The sequence below is a fragment of the Sycon ciliatum genome, chromosome 1 (genome assembly GCF_964019385.1).
Source record: "Sycon ciliatum chromosome 1, ocSycCili1.1, whole genome shotgun sequence".
In the NCBI taxonomy this organism is placed as follows: domain Eukaryota; kingdom Metazoa; phylum Porifera; class Calcarea; order Leucosolenida; family Sycettidae; genus Sycon; species Sycon ciliatum.
The window spans coordinates 19,405,462-19,412,585 of NC_088643.1; positions in this window are offsets into that span (position 1 = coordinate 19,405,462).

Consider the following 7,124-nt stretch of genomic DNA (forward strand, 5'->3'; position numbering starts at 1 on the left):
CCGTATGTGCTTTGTTGTCGTGTTCACACCCTACCTGCACTGGCTTTGGCCAGCTTGGATTGCCAGTAGCGAGTGGTTTCACATCTATCAGACTATCAAATGACCATACGGGACAGCCATGTTTTTTGCCAACTCCACTCAACCCCTGCATCTATGGGTCACATGATGTCGGCCATGTTGGTTCCACTCTCCACATGCCATGATCACGTTCTACACAAATGTAGTCACATGACCAAGAAGATGCGAAACCACTCAATACAAGATTCTTCTCGTCATCCAGGAGCACTGACTGTGCACTGTGCATGCTTGTACGGGCTGGCAGCCCGGGTGGCGTGGTGTTGATTGGAGAGATAATACTCTCAGGTACATCACCAACACTAGGGTGTGTGTGTAGTACATGACTACACGTATCCCACGATGCAAGCCTCCTATCAGCTGACACGACTTAACGCCCTCGCACTTGAAACTATTGCGCTTATAAGTCCACAATACAGTCAGACCTCGCTTAAAGGGGAAGTGCATCAATTTTTCGAGTATGGTCCAGGAGAAAGACAATTTGATGTCGGTTCGAATGGCATATCTCTCGCTTCTATACGATAAGCCAAACTTGCCAAATCGCCAATTGTATGCTCACGTTGCCATAGCGACCAGCGCAGTGATGACGTACGAAAGGCTTAGCTCCACCACAGAGAAGGTCGATCACTGCAGAATTTGGTCATTTTCAATTGGTTTATTGTATCCACGAAGTGAAAGAAGGGCTGTGTTCAATGCTGTTAGTGCAGTGAACTGTTTGTTAGTAGTCCTCTCCGTTGTGTACTGGGACGTGACACCGACAGGAGAAAGCTGGAGTGCGGAGACACCAGCAGACAAGCGAAAATAGTGACGAACAAAATGCTGAAATCTTGGTTGGGACAAATCAGACGTTCAGTATTTCCCCCAACCAAGGACCATGCCGTTTGCTCTTTCCACTTCCTGAAGATGAATGTGATGCTTCCTGGCGACTCTGCTATCTCTCGTAACATCTTCTGAAGCCAGGTGAGACGACGGGTGGTGGAGATTGACGAATGAAAATAATGTCGTAGGTTTGAAAGTTTGCGGAAAATGTCTCAGGAGAGATGGCGAATTCCAAGCATCTTGTCCTGGAGGAAACCATTTCCTAGGCGCAGTCAGCCTAGGGAAATGCATGAGAAGGGCGATAAATAGTTCACGACACTAACAGCATTGAACACAGCACTTTTTTCACATCGTGAATACAATAAGACAATTGAAAAATGACCAATTTCTGCAGTGATCGACCTTCTCTGTGGAGGAGCTAAGCCTTTCATACGTCATCACTGCTCTGGTCGCTATGGCAATGTGAGCATACAATTGGCGATTTGGCAAGTTTGGCTTATCGTATGGAAGCGAGAGATATGCCATTCGAACCGATATCAAATTGTCTTTCTTCTGGACCCTACTCGAAAAATCGATGCACTTCCCCTTTAAAGGGGAAGTTAAGCCTAAAATCAAATTTTCACCAGTTGCAGTCTTCGGGGTGCTGAGTCGAATGGTCTTGGTCCGAGGAAGCTGAGATGCTCCCTTCCTCCTATATTCCCAATCGAACTCGCGCACTTCCACCGAAACTGGGTGACTGCGCCCTACTAGATGGGGATTTGCATGCAAAATGTCACTAAAAGCGCCATTTCGTTCTTATAAAAGCACGGATGACCGCGATTGGCCCATATGTTGTAGTCTTTTGGACGCTATGTCGACTGGTTTTGGTCCGAAAAGGCTGCGATGCAGCGTTCCTCGTTTATTCCCAATCGAACATGGTTGAACAAGCGGTCACGTGCTCATGCGTACACCAGTCACCTGGTCACCGTGCCTGCAAGGTACAACTTACAGCCTGTTTTGACCTTTTTTGGGTGCAGTCCTGTCACTCGAGTTGAACCTTGGTGTGAAAGTTGTCGCCTGCTGGCATCACATCCGTTTCCCACAAAAATATCCGGGTAAGCGAGGGAACCGGATAAACAAACACACATACTGTATGCATGCATGACAGCTGTAAATCGGTAACCATTGATTTTCTTCCGGATGGCGAGGGATCCGGATATAAGAGGACCGGATAAGCGAGGTCTGACTGTACCGCTACAGCTCCCCCCCCCCCCCCCCCCTCACAGGTGCTACATTATCATAATGTACCAATTCAGTAGCAAGGTGACTGGATTCGAAGAGGCGTGAAGTACAGCTGCGTGTCAGTTATCTGGTACCCTTGGGCGTGACGTTGGATAAACCTTTGAAACATTCTGGTCATAAGAATCATAGCTGAAGCTACATGATAGACTTTCTACATAGTCATGTGTTCACACCAGGGAGTATGTTACTACTAGTCCCTGGTTTGAACACATCAAACCGATTGTAGAGCATGGTTTAACCGTACCTCTGATGCTTGGTTTTATTATGCTGAGACGGCCGTTGTGCTCAACTATGACTGGCTTATGCAAGTTACTAACGTGTTGCATAAAGGCAACGCTCATCATACCGACTGTCCACATTTACCGGTACTAGTACTTCAATATTTTCTCTTTACTTCAATTTTTTTAAGTGGAATTCACACGTTCGCTTCACCACTATGTAGGACTGTAAAAGAGACAGTGTGCGATCGGTCAGTGCACTGTAATTGTTGGACAAACAACATCCTGGATCGGTGCTGACCAGGAAGCCCTACACATACGTACACGTATGTAGTATAGCCTTGGGCTCCCTGGTGGTGACTGAACGTCGAATAAGTGACATGCAGCTGTAGTCTAGCAAGACCATTCCCTGGCAAAAAAACTCGGAGTGGAATTGTATGGGCACGAGTCTCCTTAGTGAATCCAGTAGTGTGGATGCATCCACCCAACCCCTCCTCCCCCCCCCCAGGCGCGTACGCAGGGTCACCTCTAGGCCTAGGGGGGTTTCCAACCGAATCGCAAACAATTGCTCGTTCTTACCCTTTCTAAAGAGCCCTACGAATTTTTCAGAATTATGCATTTTTTCGTGTTCTTTGGATCATAACTTCAGTTCTACTCACTCAATCTTCATTATCTTGGGCTTCCTGGAAGTGGAAAGGTACCAGGGAGAGAATGAGGTCGACCATGATCGCCAGGACACAGTACAGTCATGTACATATCCAGCGCTATGGCTATTTATAGCGGTAGAGTGCAAGCGACGGTGCGAAAAAATGCCCCAAACGAAAAAATGCCCCAAACTTTGGGGCATTTTTTCGCACCGTCGCTGCACTCTACCGCTATAGCGCTGGATATGTACATGACTGTACTGTGTCCTGGCCAAAAGCCCCAACGCGTCCTGCTCCAGCGATTTCGTTTTTCTTGATCGCAGAGTTTCGATTTTTTTGGCTGTGTTCTCTTGAAAATATCACAAGTGAAGCCCCTGCAAAATTGAGCAAGTCAGCGCGACGAAAAGTCCCAAATTCTGGATACTCCAGTCGGACTGCGCACTTTTCAAAATGGAAAATCGCGGCTCTATTACTTACGTACGAATGATTTATCTCAAGAGACATTGCTCGCAGCGCGTCGAAAATTGTTTCAACGGACAGCTGAGAGTTTTCTATTCGACCTGGATATTTGGATCGTTGGATTTGAGCGAGATTTGACTGAGTTGCGATCTGTTGAAGTTTTGCATTCTTGCCAGATCGATCGTGGGCCCTACCAAAAATGCCCCAAAACGTTGCTCGTTTGGAACATTTGGGGGGTTTCCGGGCAACGGGAAACCCCCCCTGCGTACGCGCCTGCCCCCCCCCCCCCCCCCTCTGCGTGCAGGCCTACCATTGCCATAGGGCTTGAAAGTGATGACGTCAAAAACGGCCAAAAAGTAATAAGTTGACATCAGATTTCTATTTTGGATCCACTAAGGTGTGACTTTGCTATTGCCTAAGTATGTGGGTGCATAGCAACCCACTCATGTCGTATGCAGGGGTGACTTTTATTTCGCCACCAGTTGTCACCCCGCCCCCATTAGCCAAATCAGTCAGTTTCACTGGCTACATCACCTTGTTGTGAGTATGACCGCTTGAAATGTGCTTGGATCCATACAAAAACTGGATCCAAGTGGATCCAGTTTTTGAATTTTTGAAATTGTTGCTATGCTGTGACGTAGCACTTTCAAGCCCTATTGGAACCAAGAGTATAATTATAACGAGCAACCATCAGGGAGTAGTAAAATACCGGTATTTTACTACTCCCTGGTACGAGCATTGAACAAGATGAGTGAAATACAATACATGTACTGTCAATAGCAAGAGCCAGTGAAGTCGTTGACAGTAGCCGGTATAACAGTGGATTTTTTTCCATTTGAATGTGTTGTGTTCCTGAGTTTCCTTTCTGTCCTCACATTTTGTTGGGCTTGAACGCCTTGAATATTATATTATGCCAAGCGATACATATAACAATGGCCCTTGGCCCCTTACCTACATAACAGTATGTACTAACATGTTTTTCGATTTTGACAGCATGTTACAAGGCGAGGACGCGTAGTGCTCTTGACTACAACCATAACCCGGTTGGTAGAGTCCCGATCTTGCGACCATTTGAACCGGGACTCTACCAACCGGGTTATGGTTGTAGTCAGGAGTAGGCCTCCGGACCAAATACATGTACATGTATGCTTGCGCATATTTCCGCATATTTTTGTGAGACAGTTCATATTATGGCATATTCAGCGACAAATGGAATATTGGAATGAAGCCAGCATATTCTGAAGAAAATGAGGACAAAACGTTTACTGGGGACACACCCCAGCCATACTATTCCGCATGTGTTTTGATTTGCACCATAAACATGATAGCCGTGAAGCCAATGAATATTAGGCTTTGGCGGATAATGCCGGCAGAAAAATTGGCAGAATTCGGTACTTTTTCTGGTAAGTTTCATGCATGTTTGGTATGTGGATAAAGAAATGGAGCAGAATTCGAGGAATTGCCCGCCATGAGGTTTGTATGGTTCTGCCAATTTCGGTGCAAAAAAAGCAGAATCTGCCACCTTTTCGAGCATTATCCGCCAAGGCCTAATGAATATTCCAAGGTTGTAATTTTACGGAAATGATCTACACTTTCTGCTTACATGTATGTCGAGCATATTTTGGAATATCTTGCTAAGCCTTTGGTATATTATGGACGTTTTCCCTGATATGCGACGAGCATAATTATGCTCTTTTTTTTTAGCATATTTGGTCGAGGCCTAGTCAGGAGCACTATAAGTATAACACTTTTGTCCTCGCCTTGTATAAACATGCTGTCAAAATCGAAAAACATGTTAAAGGGGAAGTTAAGGCAAAAATTAAAATTTCACCAGTTGTAGTCTTCGGGGTGCTGAGTCGAATGGTCTTGGTCCGAGAAAGCTGAGACGCTCCTTTCCTACTTGAATCCCAATCGAACTCGCGCACTTCCACCGAAACTGGGTGACTGCGCCCTACTAGATGGGGATTTGTATGCAAAATGTCACTAAAAGCGCCATTTCGTTCTTATAAAAGCCCGGATGACCGCGATTGGCCCATATGTTGTAGTCTTTTGGACGCTGAGTCGACTGGTTTTGGTCCGAAAAGGCTGCGAAGCAGCGTTCCTCCTTTATTCCCAATCGAACATGGTTGAACAAGCGGTCACGTGATCCTGGGTGCCCAAATCACCTGGTCACCACGCCAGCAGGCGACAACTTTCACACCAAGGTTCAACTCGAGTGACAGGACTGCACCCAAAAAAGGTCAAACAGGCTAGTAAGTTGTACCCTGCAGGCACGGTGACCAGGTGACTGGTGTACGCAGGAGCACGTGACCGCTTGTTCAACCATGTTCGATTGGGAATAAAGGAGGAACGCTGCATCGCAGCCTTTTCGGACCAAAACCAATCGACTCAGCGTCCAAAAGACTACAAGTACAACATATGGGCCAATCGCGGTCATCCGGGCTTTTATAAGAACGAAATGGCGCTTTTAGTGACATTTTGCATACAAATCCCCATCTAGTAGGGCGCAGTCACCCAGTTTCGGTGGAAGTGCGCGAGTTCGATTGGGATTCAAGTAGGAAGGGAGCGTCTCAGCTTTCTTGGACCAAGACCATTCGACTCAGCACCCCGAAGACTACAACTGGTGAAAATTTAATTTTTGCCTTAAAGGGGAAGTTAAGGCAAAAATTAAAATTTCACCAGTTGTAGTCTTCGGGGTGCTGAGTCGAATGGTCTTGGTCCGAGAAAGCTGAGACGCTTCCTTCCTACTTGAATCCCAATCGAACTCGCGCACTTCCACCGAAACTGGGTGACTGCGCCCTACTAGATGGGGATTTGTATGCAAAATGTCACTAAAAGCGCCATTTCGTTCTTATAAAAGCACGGATGACCGCGATTGGCCCATATGTTGTAGTCTTTTGGACGCTGAGTCGACTGGTTTTGGTCCGAAAAGGCTGCGATGCAGCGTTCCTCCTTTATTCCCAATCGAACATGGTTGAAGAAGCGGTCACGTGCTCCTGGGTGCCCAAATCACCTGGTCACCACGCCAGCAGGCGACAACTTTCACACCATGGTTCAACTCGAGTTCAACTCGGGTGACAGGACTGCACCCAAAAAAGGTCAAACAGGCTAGTAAGTTGTACCCTGCAGGCACGGTGACCAGGTGACTGGTGTACGCAGGAGCACGTGACCGCTTGTTCAACCATGTTCGATTGGGAATAAAGGAGGAACGCTGCATCGCAGCCTTTTCGGACCAAAACCAGTCGACTCAGCGTCCAAAAGACTACAACATATGGGCCAATCGCGGTCATCCGTGCTTTTATAAGAACAAAATGGCGCTTTTAGTGACATTTTGCATACAAATCCCCATCTCGTAGGGCGCAGTCACCCAGTTTCGGTGGAAGTGCGCGAGTTCGATTGGGATTCAAGTAGGAAGGGAGCGTCTCAGCTTCCTCGGACCAAGACCATTCGACTCAGCACCCCGAAGACTACAACTGGTGAAATTTTAATTTTTGCCTTAACTTCCCCTTTAACTAATACTTCCCCTACCAAGCAAGGCTTCTGTGCATATACCATAATAACAGTACTACCAGTGGCACATGCTGCGTCACGGCGCTACTTGTCGCCTTCAGTTGCCTGAGGTGTGTAG